Source organism: Schistocerca nitens, chromosome 2 (assembly GCF_023898315.1).
Source record: "Schistocerca nitens isolate TAMUIC-IGC-003100 chromosome 2, iqSchNite1.1, whole genome shotgun sequence".
Classification (NCBI taxonomy): domain Eukaryota; kingdom Metazoa; phylum Arthropoda; class Insecta; order Orthoptera; family Acrididae; genus Schistocerca; species Schistocerca nitens.
Genome location: NC_064615.1, coordinates 781,455,226 through 781,473,071, shown reverse-complemented (window position 1 = coordinate 781,473,071; position 17,846 = coordinate 781,455,226). Strand labels below are relative to the sequence as shown.

Here is a 17,846-nt window from a genome sequence, read left to right as displayed (position 1 = left end):
AGTGTGCAAAAACAACTAAGGTTATATGCACCCATGTCAGAACACTAAGAGAAAAAAGGAGTTAAAAGCAACTGCACCTTAAGCCCAACTGACAAAAGGAAAGACAGCTAAAAAAAGGGACTTCCCCTCAGAAAAAGGTCCATAAAATATGCTTTAGAGACAATGGATGTCCTGAACCAAGCATTAAATGTCCTTTGCCATATTGCTACGATGAATAAAAAGTAAAACATGGTCAACAGCCCATGCGTCATTCATTAAAACAGCTGACAACTGAGACACAAATATAAATTAGAATGTAAGTGGTTAAAAAAAGGGCATTCAGTCAGGAAATGGCAAACTGCCAAAGATTGATGACAATGAGAAAGAGTGGTGGGGGATCACCACTTACCAAATAGCAATGGCTAAAATGACAGTAGCCAATATGCAACTTAGCTAAAATAACTTACACACAGCGAGAGGGCCAAGAGGAGGTCGGCCAAGCTGCAGGGAGAGGTTCAATTCCTCGGAGCTCATTTACATGAAGGGAACACCAGTGGTGTTGCCAAAGTGACAGATGGAAACATGGAAGATCATCGGAAGGAATGGAAGAACTAGGTGACTGAGGTTGGAGGACTGCAGCCTTGGCAGTAGTGTCAGCGGCCTCGTTTCCCATCAGACCGATGTGATGAGGGACCACATAAACACCACAGTGGCTCCATCAAGAGTGAGCAAGTGGAAGCTTTCTTGGACCCATTGCATTGCGGGATGGACGGTGTACAGCATACAGATGCTCTGAAGGGCACTGAGAGAGTCGAAGCAAATTACACAATCTGAAAGCCTGTGTCGCCTGAGAGATGGCGAAGAGCTCCGCTGTAAATACTGAAAAGTGTTCCAGAAACCGATACTGAAATGACAAAGGCACACCCGACACCACGGTCAGTCTAAGAACCAGCAGTGTACCCAAAGGTACTATCGTGAATTCCTGTGCAAAAGTTGAGAGACATATGGTGATAGAGCGAGTCTGTAGTAGTGTTCTTAGGAAGCGAATGAAGTCTAAGCTGAACACGGGCCACTGCATGAAGCCAAGTTGGTGAAGGGCTCATACCCATCAGGTAAGTGGCAGGTAGTGTCAAGTTAACCCTTTCACAGGAGCATTTTTTGTAGCAACTCAGTGAAGATAATTTTTTTGCTATCCTATTAGAATTGTGAACAACTTACTATGTTAATTTTTTGATAATTTTATTTTTGTGATTTAGGATAAAAAACTATGGTAGTACATATATCACCACAGCACCTTTTTGAGGTATTAAAACTGCGGTGGTAAATGGATTTCCACTTCCCTTTTGTGACTTTTTATGTGTTGCCATTACACATAAAAAATTAATGAACAGTGTTTTCTGTTTTTATTTTATGTTTTCTTTTACTTTATTTTAAAAATATTTGTTACCAATATTAAAGTTTACTTACCAAAATGTGAAAACAATCCTAGAAACTTTATCAAACAAAGGTATGAGCTGATACAGATAACAATGGATGTATATGGCAGAAGCGAAGCAATGTACTCTGACAACAGAAGTGATCGCATGACAAACAGAAATTGATTGATTAATTGTTGTAGCAGTTTTCACACACCTGGTGCAGTGTACTACCAACAGATGTCAGGCGTTGACAGAGGTGTTAAGATGTATTCCAAAAGCTTTGGGACACACCTAAGTTGGTTGTTTAAGTGCTTCCCAAGGACCACAAATGAGAGATTCCAGAAGATACTTTGGTGGTAACCATAGTATACTTCCCAAGCCCCTCCCAGAAACTACTTTGGTTGTAACCATACTTCCCAATAACCATTAAAAATACCGTTGTTTGGTGAGATATATGCTTTCCACAGTCCTAAAGGCTATATTTCACAATAAACAGAAACTACAGCTGGTGCAGTGGAATGCCATTAAATGCCAGTAGTGTACAGAAGTGGTAACACAAATTCCCATAAATGCTGTACAGAAATACATATAGTGGGAAATATATCCCCTACAGCCCGTGAATGGGTTAAGCTGCCAGAGCAATAACCAAAAGCGAACCAGAAGGTAACAGAGAAGAGGTATGTGCCCCATACTGGCGGTCAGAGGAGTTGTTGAAGAAGGAGGCAAGGGTGGATGGCCAGGCATGGCAGACAAATGGCATGCGTTTCCACTGAGGAAAACATCACATCGGTATGACAACGGTAGTTTGGCAGCTTCTGCATACAGACTCTCAACCCAGCTACTGTAAAAATCACCAGTGGCCAAACAGATGCCACAATGGTAGATTGTATTTAGATGGCATAAGATGGACAGATGTCTAGATGGGTATACGAAACACCCATAGTCTAGTTTCGATCACACAAGGGATTGGTACTGTTAGGCATCACTCATACTAAGGCGACATAAGATAAGTGATATGTAATAAGAAATATATTGTGACGATACATTGCTAGGAAGGTTCATGACAGCGGGCGATAAATCGGTGTGACATGGGCAATAAAAATGTGGCGTGAACACAAGTCTCATTACTTCAGTTACATATAAGAGCTCAAGTGAGGAAGACATTGTAGTGGCTTATTGGCTCAGGCATAGGATGAGGAAAAGGAAATACTGGGCACATCCCTACAATCTTACAAACGTGCACCACAGCTCAGCTCTTGTTTCTCGAGAGCTGTCACAACATGAATCAAAATTCAGCGAGTTTTATCGAATGAATCCTGAAAACTTCAATTTTCTGAAGTGCCTAGTGTCACAAACCCTTGAAAAGAAAAAAGATACACAATTCAGGAAGGCTATTTCTCCAGATCAAAAACTTCTGATTACTATAAGGTAAACAGAAATAAATGTAAACAGTAGTATTAATGAAATTGAGCAGTTTTATTTTTATAGTGGTTAATAATATTTTACAAATTGTACCAATTAGTTTCACTTTCTTGCGGCACTGGAGTAATCGGATTGAGTCCCGAAGTCAATGCAATATTGCTCATGTCAGACTGAGTTTGTGAGATGTCATGATGGGATGATGAACTCAAAGTAGAAGGACTGAAACCAGCTGAAACACTGGATTCCACATTCTATTCTTTGTCTTCTTCCAACAACTTATGTAAAAAGATACATTGTTTTTATTTTGAAAATCCTCCTCTGATGCATGCTAAGGTTTTTCAGATCAGGTAAAAGAGAAAGTAGGAAATGCTGATCAGCATCTTCGTTACTTTTATTAGCAGATTTTTTCATTTTAATCCATTCTATAAAAGCGTCGTTGACTTGGTCTTTTACCTTTCGTTTTTCGTGTGTTTCACTTGAGCTTTTACAAGAGGGTTTTTCAAGTAATTGGGCGGAAGAAGCTTTGTCAGGCATTTTCTCTTCAACAAATGTGTCGCTTTTATCGTTTTGAGTAATACTGGACTCCTCTACTCCTGTATGTTCAACACGAAGATTGCTGGACGTACTTCCTCCTTTCAAATACGGTTGCAGAAAAGCTCAATGCTCAGTCAAATAATAAGTTTTCTTTGAATTCTGGTTAGCACCAGACTTTGGTGGTCTCAGCGAATGCACATATGCTGTTCTGATATTCTTCCATTGCTCTCGACAGTTCTTTTCTGAGACAAGATTTTAAAAAGTAGACATCAATAGGATTTATTTAAAAATTTTGTTTGATAAAATGAAAACACAGTGAGACTTATGCAACAATTTATTATTTAAAACCCTCAATTTAGTTAACATATATGTTATAACTCTAATTTTGTTTTTATTGTAGTGTCAAACTTGTTGAAAACAAAGAAAAAAAATTTTTGTAACTTTTTCTGGTATCTAGCTACTGGAAGCAGTTTTCAGGACCTTTCCTTGCAATATTACAGAGGTAAATCAAACGTCAGTTACACTGTTCATTTGACTTGTGCTGCTATATGGCCTCACAATTGCCGATATGCCACAACCAATGGAGGAAACTTGCAGGCAAATATCAAAACATTATTATGAGTTATAGAATTTACCAAACTGTATTGGTTCTCTCGATGGCAAACATTTCTGCGTTCAGTGTTCCCCAAATACTGGGTCCACAGATTATAATTATAAAGGATTCTTTTCAACAATTCTAATGGCTTTGTCTGACGCAGATGGAATGTTCACCGCAACAGAGGTTGGAGACAATGGACAGAATAGTGACGGTGATGTGTATCACAAATCAACACTTGGAGAATTATTGCACAGTAATAAATTGAGAAAACCCGAAGCAACTCCCTTGCCGGGTGAGGCAAATGACAATCCTTTTCCGTTCTACTTTGTGGCAGATGAATCATTCCCTCTCTAGCATTATATAATGTGGCCCTTTCCAAAAAGAGTTTTAAATGATGCGAGAAGAATATTCAACTTTCAACTATTGAGAGGCAGAAAAAGTGTGGAATTCAGGTTTGGAATGCTAACCTCAAAATTTCGTCTATTTGACCAACCAATTTATACCAACAGAAGTAATGCTGTGCATACTATTAACGCAGCATGTGTGGTTCATAATTTTATACGCAGACGAGAAGGCCAATCATATGTTCCACAACAATTTAATAAGTGTTCTGTGATACCAGCATTACCAGATAAAAGTGCATTCAGTCAAAGCAATAATTTGTGTTGTGGTCTTCAGTCCTGAGACTGGTTTGATGCAGCTCTCCATGCTACTCTATCCTGTGCAAGCTTCTTCATCTCCCAGTACCTACTGCAACCTACATCCTTCTGAATCTGCTTAGTGTATGCATCTCTTGGTCTCCCCCTACGATTTTTACCCTCCACGCTGCCCTCCAATACTAAATTGGTGATCCCTTGATGCCTCAAAATATGTCCTACCAACCGATCCCTTCTTCTGGTCAAGTTGTGCCACAAACTCCTCTTCTCCCCAATCCGATTCAGTACCTCCTCATTAGTTATGTGATCTACCCATCTAATCTTCAGCATTCTTCTGTAGCACCATATTTCGAAAGCTTCTATTCTCTTCTTGTCCAAACTATTTATCGTCCATGTTTCACTTCCATACATGGCTACACTCCATACAAATACTTTCAGAAAAGACTTCCTGACACTTAAATCTATACTCGATGTTAACAAATTTCTCTTCTTCAGAAACGCTTTCCTTGCCATTGCCAGTCTACATTTTATATCCTCTCTACTTCGACCATCATCGGTTATTTTGCTCCCCAAATAGCAAAACTCCTTTACTACTTTAAGTGTCTCATTTCCTAATCTAATACCCTCAACATCACCCGACTTACTTCGACTACATTCCATTATCCTCGTTTTGCTTTTGTTGATGTTCATCTTATATCCTCCCTTCAAGACACCATCCATTCCGTTCAACTGCTCTTCCAAGTCCTTTGCTGTCTCTGACAGAATTACAATGTCATCGGCGAACCTCAAAGTTTTTATTTCTTCTCCATGGATTTTAATACCTACTCCGAATTTTTCTTTCGTTTCCTTCACTGCTTGCTCAATATACAGATTGAATAACATCGGGGAGAGGCTACAACCCTGTCTTACTCCCTTCCCAACCACTGCTTCCCTTTCGTGTCCCTCGACTCTTATAACTGCCATCTGGTTTCTGTACAAATTGTAAATAGCCTTTCGCTCCCTGTATTTTACCCCTGCCACCTTTAGAATTTGAAAGAGAGTATTCCAGTCAACATTGTCAAAAGCTTTCTCTAAGTCTACAAATGCTAGAAACGTAGGTTTGCCTTTCCTTAATCTTTCTTCTAAGATAAGTCGTAAGGTCAGTATTGCCTCACGTGTTCCAGTATTTCTATGGAATCCAAACTGATCTTCCCCGAGGTCAGCTTCTACCAGTTTTTCCATTCGTCTGTAAAGAATTCGTGTTAGTATTTTGCAGCTGTGGCTTATTAAACTGATTGTTCGGTAATTCTCACATCTGTCAACACCTGCTTTCTTTGGGATTGGAATTATTATATTCTTCTTGAAGTCTGAGGGTATTTCGCCTGTTTCATACATCTTGCTCACCAGATGGTAGAGTTTTGTCAGGACTGGCTCTCCCAAGGCCGTCAGTAGTTCCAATGGAATGTTGTCTACTCCGGGGGCCTTGTTTCGACTCAGGTCTTTCAGTGCTCTGTCAAACTCTTCACGCAGTATAGTATCTCCCATTTGATCTTCATCTACATCCTCTTCTATTTCCATAATATTGTCCTCAAGTACATCGCCCTTGTATAGACCCTCTATATACTCCTTCCACCTTTCTGCTTTCCCTTCTTCGCTTAGAACTGGGTTTCCATCTGAGCTCTTGATGTTCATAGAAGTGGTTCTCTTATCTCCAAAGGTCTCTTTAATTTTCCTGTAGGCAGTATCTATCTTACCCCTAGTGAGATAAGCCTCTACATCCTTACATTTGTCCTCTAGCCATCCCTGCTTAGCCATTTTGCACTTCCTGTCAATCTCATTTTTGAGACGTTTGTATTCCTTTTTGCCTGCTTCATTTACTGCATTTTTATATTTTCTCCTTTCATCAATTAAACTCAATATTTCTTCTGTTACCCAAGGATTTCTACTAGCCCTCGACTTTTTACCTACTTTATCCTCTGCTGCCTTCACTACTTCATCCCTCAAAGCTACCCATTCTTCTTCTACTGTATTTCTTTCCACCATTCCTGTCAATTGTTCCCTTATGCTCTCCCTGAAACTCTGTACAACCTCTGGTTCTTTCAGTTTATCCAGGTCCCATCTCCTTAAATTCCCACCTTTTTGCAGTTTCTTCAGTTTTAATCTACAGGTCATAACCAATAGATTGTGGTCAGAGTCCACATCTGCCCCTGGAAATGTCTTACAATTTAAAACCTGGTTCCTAAATCTCTGTCTTACCATTATATAATCTATCTGATACCTTTTAGTATCTCCAGGGTTCTTCCATGTATACAACCTTCTATCATGATTCTTAAACCAAGTGTTAGCTATGATTAAGTTGTGCTCTGTGCAAAATTCTACCAGGCGGCTTCCTCTTTCATTTCTTAGCCCCAATCCATATTCACCTACTACGTTTCCTTCTCTCCCTTTTCCTACACTCGAATTCCAGTCACCCATGACTATTAAATTTTCGTCTCCCTTCACTATCTGAATAATTTCTTTTAATTCATCATACATTTCTTCAATTTCTTCGTCATCTGCAGAGCTAGTTGGCATATAAACTTGTACTACTGTAGTAGGTGTGGGCTTCGTATCTATCTTGGCCACAATAATGCGTTCACTAAGCTGTTTGTAGTAGCTTACCCGCGTTGCTATTTTCCTATTCATTATTAAACCTACTCCTGCATTACCCCTATTTGACTTTGTGTTTATAACCCTGTAGTCACCTGACCAGAAGTCTTGTTCCTCCCGCCACCGAACTTCACTAATTCCCACTATATCTAACTTTAACCTATCCATTTCCCTTTTCAAATTTTCTAACCTACCTGCCCGATTAAGGGACCTGACATTCCACGCTCCGATCCGTAGAACGCCAGTTTTCTTTCTCCTGATAACGACATCCTCTTGAGTAGTCCCCGCCCGGAGATCCGAATGGGGGACTATTTTACCTCCGGAATATTTTACCCAAGAGGACGCCATCATCATTTAATCATACAGTAAAGCTGCATGCCCTCGGGAAAAATTACGGCTGTAGTTTCCCCTTGCTTTCAGCCGTTCGCAGTACCAGCACGGCAAGGCCGTTTTGGTTATTGTTACAAGGCCAGATCAGTCAATCATCCAGACTGTTGCCCTTGCAACTACTGAAAAGGCTGCTGCCCCTCTTCAGGAACCACACGTTTGTCTGGCCTCTCAACAGATACCCCTCCGTTGTGGTTGTACCTACGGTACGGCTATCTGTATCGCTGAGGCACGCAAGCCTCCCCACCAACGGCAAGGTCCATGGTTCATGGGGGGGAGCAATAATTTGAATGAAGCAAATTGCTTATGAAATAAACTAGGTGAATACTTTCTGAAGCCAACTGGTGGAATCCCTACACAATGGAGATGTGCAGGTTTACAAGACCAAGCCATTTAGAACAACAAATTCTGTATATACTTGTAAAAAGTTCAAATTAAAATTAAAAAATATGAAAATATAAAATAAAACAGTTGGGCATACTTTATTATTTGTTAATTTAAAATAATGTTAAGTTCTTAAATCTATCATGTTAATAAAAATTTAATTGGAAGCAACATTTTTGTAAATGAATTATACTTAATCTTTGAAATATAATTGAATTACTTATTTCGTGTGAGGATTTCAAAATATTTACAATATGAGTTAATAATATTACAATTTAATTACTTATTTGTCTTTTACGTAATAAATAAATAAATCATGCACTTACCTTCTTTTATTTCTGATGAAATTTCCCTCCATGTGGCACTCATCATATCTGTCTTACTGTATGCGGCAATGGAATAATTCCAGATGCACTAAGAAGCTTTCACTAAATTAATGAAATGAAGTACAGATTGTCTTCTCTTCTTCCCGTCATGTTAACAGCTCGAAATATCGTACACTACTAATTGCCGCAGAGACCGGCAAGCGGCATGGGAGAGACATGTCACTTGCGATATGTCGCACAATTGCGCCACTGTGAACCTTTTCTATAGCCACCCTTTAGATTTCAAGTATCTGTCCGTTCGGGTCATGTATTGTATGTTGTTTTGATATATTGCTTATCTTATATCACCTTAGTATGAATGGTGCCTTACAGCATAAAGTAAAGAGCTGGCATGCCAGTCAGGAATGGCAGAATAGAGAAGGCTGTGAGAGGAAGTCAGCCAATCGCACGCTGACCGGATCTCCCTCTAAGATGACAACGTGACGGCAGCAGCCCCTAGGTGAAGAGGACATGAGTGCACGCATGACTGGTTGCAGCGCAGTTCAGGAGTAGCTTCAAGACTAGTGACTTGTACAGCAGCTGCAGGACTGTTTATACTGCAAAACATTGCTTATTTTGCATGTCGCCCTTTGCTTGCGACACATCTGTGTAACACAAAGTTAAGTATTGTAACTGCTCCTTTTGTAATAAAACTCATTAATACGATTTGCTTGAATTGTTGTCTAGTGATCGGAGAAAGCAAGTTTCCTAGACACCTCATATTTGAGGACTAGGCAGGATTTAACATTTGGCGATGAGAGGTCGACAGATCCCATAGCAGCAACCCAGTGTCTTACAGTGTTTTTGCTAATCAGTGTTTTCAGGTAGGCATTGCAGAAATTTTCTTTACTTTTGTGCTTATTTTTATTGCTTGCATTTTCTGTTTATTGCATTTGTCTATTCCAAGATGAACAACCCACCTCACCCACCCCTGCTCAAGCACTGCCTTTTCGCCAGTTCAGTGAAGAAGAGGAATGGCTCGAGTGGTTGCAACAGTATGAAGCCCATGTAATTGCTCACAACGTACCAGGTACTGTGAAACTACATTACTTTTTGTCCACGGTAGGAAGTGCAGTATTTCGCCTCATTCAGAAATTATTCCCTAACACCATTCCACGTGAACTTTCCTATGATCACATTGTAGATTCGCTGACTAACTATTATGAACAACAAGTGTATGTGGTGGCAGCTAGGACCAATTCTTTTGTTGAAAGAAAAAGCCAGAACAAACTTATCGTGAATGGGTAACAGATTTGCAGGGTATGGCAAGGAAATGCAAATTCAAATGCCCTTTTGGTGCTTTATATTCAGATATTATGCTGCATGATGCGATCATGGATAATGTACCTGATGTCAGACTTAGAGAAAAGATTTTGAAACAATCAGATTTATCATTTCAGCACATAGTGCAAATTCTAGATCAGTATGATTCAGGTGCTACAGGCACTGATAAATATGAGTGACCATCGATTTGTCGGGTTGAGTTGGACCTTGCTTAAAACTGGCCCAATAGGCAGCAATAGCCCGACTCACCACACCACGTAAACAGTTCTCTACACAGGCAAACAGAATTAAGTTGTGCCCTCAGTGCTATTCATGGCACGAACACCAAGACTGCCCATCCCAACAAGCGCAGTGTTACACCTGTGGCAAGAAAGGTCACGTATAATCCATTTGTTTTCAACAGAACTAACACAAGAATTCTGCCCACTCACAAAAATCTAGTCACGGGCCCCATGTAATCAATGCAGCGTAATCAAAGCCTGCTGCAGGCATTAGCAAAACTAGCAAGTGAACAGTTTCTTCAGTGATACGCCAGTCTAACAAATTTTTTGTTCATTTGCATATTGGTGAAAAACGTATGAAATTTAAACTGCACATGGGTGCCCCTGTTACATTGCTGAATTATAACACATATGAACTGTTAGGCTCCCCATGCCCATCTAAAACTAGCACGCACCTGACAGCTTATAATGGACAAGACATTCCCATTCTCGGAAAATGTACTTTGCATGCCATGTATGGCTCGCATATGCAAACTGTGACTTTCACTGTGCTACAATCATGCGATTGTGAGAACATCTTCGGCCTTGATTTGTTTGGATTTAACATTCAGGACAATGTGTTGTCAGTGACTGCATTCAAAGCTAAAGACAGTGTAGCTAACTTGCTGAAACAATTCCCTGAACTCTTTTCTGATGGTTTAGGCACACATTTCACTATAAAAGACAATGCTCAGTTGAAATTTTGCCGGGCCACAACTGTTCCCATTGCATTACGGAACAAAGTTGCTGCTGAACTTAAAGAATTGCAAGATAGCGGGGCTATTGCGCCTAAACAACGTAGTCAATGGGCAAGTCCACTGGTTTTGTTCCCCAAATATTCAGGTCACATTCGCCTTTGTGTTGACTTTACGTCTACAGTCAACCCACATACTGTGATTGATACTTAACCACTGCCACGCCCAAAGTATCTCATGGAAAGATTAGACGCTGGTCTCTACTATTCAAAAATTGATTGTGTGGCGCATATCTTCAGGTACCACAAGATGAAGAATCTCATAGCGTATGTGTTGTGAACAATCATATTGGATTGTCTGAATATTTGTTTTTGCCTTTTGGCAGTACTTTCGCAGCCGTCATTTTTCAATGGTATTTAGAACAGCTGACTCCTCAAGTACCAAACTGATACAACTATTTTGAGGATATTTCCGTAACAGGTCTTACAGCTGAAGAACACATTGCAAATTTGCATGCTTTGTTTCATGTGTTATCTGATGAAAGACTAAAGTGCAGACTGGACAAGTGCGATTTTTTTAAACCCGAGTTGCACTATCTTGGTCAGGCTATAAATAGTCAAGGTGTACATCCTCTTCAGTCAATTTGTTAGCCATATGTGACCTCCCAGTTCCTTGCAATGTCATAGAATTGCTGTCAGTCTTGGGCAAAATGAACTATTATATTTGGTTCATACCAAATGCTGCACAGATCACTGCTCCATTGCATTGCTTGCGTCCCAAGAATGTTCCCTTTGTTTGGACAGATGAGTACAAAGAAACTTTTTAAAAACTTAAAGATGCATTGCTCTGTGATTGATGCTTGGTTCACTTTGATCCTGACAAACTAGTTGTGTTGCAAATTGACACTTCCTCACATGGAATTGGTGCAGTGGTTTCGCAGATTTGGTGATAAAGACAGGCCTACTGCTTTCACATGAAAAGTGTGTCCAAAGCTCTGTGCAGTTATTCACAAACAGAGAAAGAGGCATTGGCTATTGTGTATGGTGCCACCAAATTCCATCACTATTTGTATGAGAGAAAATTCTACAGTAATGGATAACAAGCCATTGCAGTCCTTGTTTCATCCAACGAAGCCATTTCCTGTACGAACTGCCCAAAAATTGCAAAGAAGGGCTTTGTTATAGTTTCAATAACAGTACGAGATTGTGTATCGTCCGACAGCTCAACATAGTAATGCAGACACACTTTCCTGTCTTCCAACTGGCCCTGATACAGACTTTGACGCTTCTGTTGTATCTTGTTGTCACATCGATGCTCACGATTCTGAATTGCTTCAATCCTTTCCTCTGAACTATAGGAAAATTGTACAGGCCACGGAAGCTGATTCAGATTTGAACATTTTGCTAAAACACCTTCACACAGCTTGGCCTCGCTCATTACATAGCATAAAGAACTCTCCAGAATGAGATTTTCACTCTGCAGCGGAGTGTGCGCTGATATGAAACTTACTGGCAGTAAAGAACTCTGTAATGCGTCACTATTTTGCACATTGACATAGACTCGCTATATAGCAAGGTGAGACTCTAGTTCAAAATGACAGTGGACAGTCACATGTGTTGATCCCCAAAGTTTTGCAGACATAAGTGTTGCAGTTACTTCACCAAGGACACTGAGGGATTGCTTGTGCAAAACAGTTAGCACATTGACACTGTATTTGGTAGGGTATGGACACCCAAATAGAACAGATGACATCACAGTGTCATGCTTGGCCCAAGTCGCAATCACCGTGACAACGTGTGCACATAGACTTTACGGGATCTGTTTGAAACACTCGTTGGTTAATTTGTGGTAGACTCTTACAGCAAGTTTCCTTTTGCTGTGTCAATGAGCCCGACAACGTCACATAGCACAAATCAGGAATTGTTCTTTATTTTTTGCCTCGAAGGTCTGTGTGAAGCCATAGTGTTGGACAATGGCCTTCAGTTCACGTCAAATGAATTTAAAACATTTTGTGAACGCAGTGGCATACAGCATCTAACTAGTGCACTGTTCCATCCACAGTCAACCGAAAGTAGAACATTTTGTGAGAACCTTCATGCAGCAGATGGCCAAACTTCATACCACACACACCAGTGATCAAGCACTGCAACTGTTTCTCACCTCCTATCGTTCGCATCGAGGAGATGGACCATTGGTGGCACAATTGCTTCACGGCCGCCGCCATCAGACACTGTTCCACCTTCCTCAGCAACCACTGCCGAAGGAAGGCTGCAAGTATCATTTTGCGCCACATGATATTGTATTTTACATGGTTTTTAGCGGCAGCAGACGGTGAGCAAGAGGCAAAATCCTTCATTGACTTGGCGCATGCATGTATCTCATTTCGGGCCCAGACGGATTGCAGTGCCAGCATCACAATTAAATTTACCACTGTCATGTGCACGGTGATCCTTCTGTATCTCTTCCACAAGATTCACGGACACTGAGGACAGCACAGCCACAGCAGCTGCTAGAGGGTGGCAGCACGACACCGCAGGATGATGCCATGGAGACGGAGCCTTCGTCTCCTCCACCTCCTCTTGTCCTACTGATGGAGCTGGACCCGCCCACACCACAGCAGCCAAAACCTTCTACATCTTGTTATAAGCCTCAGGAGGTGGACACGTACCCTTCTGGATGTTTTCTAGAGGATGTTTCCACCAGAGCGAAGGCCACATGGTGGAGTACGACTGGAAGTCTGACGTCCCCTGCAGCCACAGCTTCCAGTCCATTACGGCATCCACGCTCCTGCCTCCTCTCCTGTTGTCGTGCTCTTTATATGATGATGATCCGTCACTACAGGGGGGTGGGGGGTGTTACGGCATAAAGTCGAGCATCAGCACACCAGTACACCAGCCAGGAACGACAGAACAGAGAAGGCTGTGAGAAGAAGTCAGCCAATCGCACACTGATCGGACCTCCCTCCAGGACGACAATGTGACAGCAACGCCCCTAGGTGAAGAGGAGATAAGCGCCACATCTGACTGGTTGCGGCCCCATTCACGAGCAGCTTCAAGACTAGTGACTTGTATAGCAGCAACTTAGGATTGTTTATACTGAAGAATATTGCTTATTTTGCATGTCGCCCTTTTCATGCGACACGTGTGAAGCAAAGTTAAATATGGTAATTGCTCATTTTGTAATAAAACTCATTAATATGATTTGCTTGAATTGTTGGCTAGCGATCCGAGAAAGCGGGTTTCCTAGACACCTCATATTTGAAAGCTATCAAGCTTAGAAAGCTACCAATTGTGTTTACATGTAGGTGGGGTAGGGGTCAGAAAATAGGTGGGGCAGGGGTCAGCAAATGGATAGTACACAAGTTATGGTTGCTCGAGCACGTGTCAGAGAGAACAAACCACTTGAGATGGGCAAGCTGGGCAGTGCATAAAGATAGGTCCAAATGGAAATAGGAGTCCGAAAGGAATGTGGGTGCTTGTCTTAAGGCAGATGGGGTGAAGTTGGTTGAGAAGGTTGACCAAGAGGATTACCTCTGTGACAGATTCTGGGAGAGTGCCAAAGGGGATGGCGTGCATGGAAGTCTGTCCTGGTGACACTGAATGATGGAAGGATGTAGGTGGTACAAAGAGAAAAGGTGAAGAGAGGAAGAAAAATATGGACTGCAACAGCTTGCAGCCGGGTGTTCAGTGAGATGGTTTAACTATGAACATAATTCTGGATGAGCAGCACGACTTCCACATGAGATGGAATGCCATCCTTGGGGTGGGGAATGGGGTGGGGGGGATGGTCAAATTGTATCAGAAAGAAACGCGAGATGTCAAGGTGGTCATGAGGATGCAATTTAGTTTCCTGGAGGCAGAGATCAAGTGGATGCTATGATTCCAAGAGCAGCCGAAATTCCTCCTTGTTGGATCTAAGGCTGTGAATGTGTCATTGGGGGTGGGGGGTGGGGAATCATGATGGGGAAAGGGGAGGAGGGAAAAAATGAAGGGGTGTCACCTCAGCAGTTGTCAAGTGCCAACTTTTAAAGACTCTCTGCTACAGGGCGCAGAGGCTGGAGGAACCTACTCCATGGGATCTACAGAGGCATCTGTGTTCTCTCGGCTGGTCTGTAGATTCCACATGTGCACCAGCGACATGGAGGTCGGCTGGATGAGGGTATCACATGGCGACATTGCTGAAGAGGATATCCAAGTTGACAAAGGAGAAGACCATTTACCTTTGTTGGATTTCTTGGAGTCTTTGCAGTTGTCAGATGAAGATTCAGAATGGTTTTTGGCTGGAGGGGCATAAAATGCGTTCGCGTGAGTATTCTTTCCAACCTGTCAGACCTGCTGGATGCGTAGCAGATAATTTTGCTGTGTGAGGTGAAAATTTGGTGGCTTATTGCACAGCTGAAGGAGAAGGAGACGGTGATGCTACCAGGACACTGGGCAATTTTACAAGTGTGGTGGTGAATTTAAGGTCGCAAGTCTGCGTGGCCATGTCCTTTGTGGAGTGAGTTTGTAGCAAGAATGGTACTGTAAGTGCCACGTGGTAAAACGCATGGCTTCCAACTAGCCAACAAATTGTGAATGATAGGGTAACCCATTTTTCCTTCACCTGGATCTCCTGGATGGCCTGCTCATCGATATACATAGAACATTCTTGGAAGGATGCTACACTGTCATTTTGTAATTGATACAGTGGGGAGAAGAAGGCAGGCATCGTCCTCGTGACCATCCCTTCCAAAGTAACACTTTTGGCCAGGTTTCAACAGAACATTTGAGAGTGGCTGTAGTGGTGACACTGGTAGCAGTGCATTGGGTTCGGAAAGTATGGTCTGCTTTGATCCTTGATGGAAGCACTACTCCATCAAACATGAGAAAAAGAGTGCATGTGAGCAATAAGGATGCATTAACCTCTTTATCACTCAATGGGCTGCAGTTATGCCCTGATCAGAAACGTAAGTTTTGATTTCTGCCTGGTCACACCATTGAGCAGCCTAGTGTAAATAACATCATGTGAAGAATTCAGCGTTTGATGGGCCTCGGCACGAACAGGATAGCCGTGGAGAAGCAAAGTTGCAAGCAGTTGTTGTGCTTGAGAATCACAATTAGTCTTCAAAAGCAAAGTGTCATTGCATAAATAAGAGCAGAATTTCACAGGGCAATTGCATCAATGCCTTTCTGAATAATAAGTGGATTAACTGCAGCGAAGCCGCACGGGATTAGCCGAGCGGTCTAAGGCGCTGCAGTCATGGACTGTGCAGCTGGTCCCGGCGGAGGTTCGAGTCCTCCCTCGGGCATATGTGTGTGTGTGTGTGTGTGTGTGTGTGTGTGTGTGTGTGTGTGTGTGTGTGTTTGTCCTTAGGACAATTTAGGTTAAGTAGTGTGTAAGCTTAGGGACTGATGACCTTAGCAGTTAAGTCCCATAAGATTTCACACACATTTGAACATTTTTGAACTGTAGCGAAGGACTGACCGTCTTCAGTATGTGAAACCACGAGGAACCAAGGTGCAGCTGGGAGGGGGTCTATGAATCATTAGTCTCATTCCATTTATGTTTAGTAGATGTAGACTGAGAAGAAGGTGATTGGCTCATTGCGAGAAAATCCCCCATGATTGCCAGCATCTCCAATGACATACTCCTTCTAACTGCCCCCCCGCCCTCCCCTTCAGAGGGGGGCTCACCTGTCTTAGGTTATTGTTCACACCTCCCAAACTCCTGACAGAGGGACCAATTGGCAATCTGGGAAGGTAACAGCTCAGCAATCACCTCTCCCTGAGCCTGGCCTGTACCAGGGATACATGTGAACCCTACCTGTCGTCCCGGGCTGGGAATTACATGTTACCCAGTCACCTGTTATGTATCAGACATGTGAGCAGGCCTTCAGAAGCACACAAAGAGGAAAAAACGGAACCTCAAATGCCGAAGTAGAGGAAAGATAGGAGAAGGGGAATGAGGAAAGGGAAATAAAAAGGAACGAAAAAACAGTGGAGGGACTGTTCCGGTGTCAGGCCCCGAGGGAGGGGTAAGGGTAGCAGAAGGATAGACATGCAGCACGGAAGGGAAAAGTGGTGAAAAGGCTGGGGGCCCACGATGCCAAGCACGAATTCACCAAAGCGTGGTGAGCCCCCCTGTGAGAGGAGACGGGGAGAACAGAGGGGAGAAAGTGGGGGGAGAGGACTGCATACATGCATCAGTAGGATATAAGGCGTGTGTAGTACTGGAATGGAAGCAGGGAAGGGGATATCCCAAACCTACAAGCTCCTTCTTGGTCCCCAAAATTAACTATATCCTCACATACAATTACTTATCCTTTGAAGGCATCACAAACAAATACTTGGTATAGCAATGGGCACCTGCATGGCACCATAGTATGCGAACGTGTTCATATGCTATCTAGAGGAATCCTTCATAACCACCCAGAATCCCAAATCTCTTACCTCATTCAGATTAACTTATGGCATCTTTTATGATCTGGAATGAGGATGAGGGCACCATGCCTACATTCCTCCAGAACCTCAATACCTTCCCTCCCATTCACTTCACCTGGTCCTCCTTAGTCCAACAAACCACCTTCCTAGGTGTCAACCTCCACCTCAAGGATGGTACATCAGTACCTCAGTCCACATCAAACCTAATACCACTAACAACACCTATACTTTGACATTTACCACCCGTTCCAAACCAAGTGTCCACAAACAGATCTCTGGTGCCTTGTCTCTGCAGCCCCCTACCAACCCCCAACCCTCACACGCCAACTGTCTGATCGCAATGGAGCACTCTTCTTGTGACTCAGAAACACCCAAGACTGGAACAACAGAATCACATTCTCTCCCAGGGTTTCAACTACTTCTAACATGTCCTGAAATGAGAAAAATCCTCCTGATCCCTCAAGCAGTGGTATTCTGCCATCCATCCAACCCTCACAATATCCTTGTCTGTTCCTACTCCAACCCTGCTTCCAATGCCTTGCCTCATGGCTCGTATCCCTGCATTAGACAGAGTATGCAAGACATATACCACTGTCTTCCCACGGCCATCCAATCCAGTCCCGTCACAGGCATCTCCTATACAGTCAAAAGTGGGCCATCTATGAAAGCAGCCGTGGATCTACAAAACTGGCTGTAACCCCTGTGCCAAGACTACTAGTAAGCTGTCTGTCTGCATGAATGGACTTCATCAAATTGTGGTTGAGAGACAAGGTGGGGCCACCCAGCTGCTGACCACGCTGCTTCAGTTTGATGACTG

The 17,846-nt window shown here is 42.5% G+C and overlaps 1 protein-coding gene across 3 annotated transcripts in view; it reads right to left on the bottom strand.

Moving 5' to 3' along the window:
- LOC126237033 (ribonuclease P protein subunit p30) overlaps positions 1 to 17,846 on the bottom strand; it is an 87,573-nt gene that overhangs the window by 25,652 nt on the left and 44,075 nt on the right. The gene's annotated exons all lie outside the window — the stretch shown is intronic.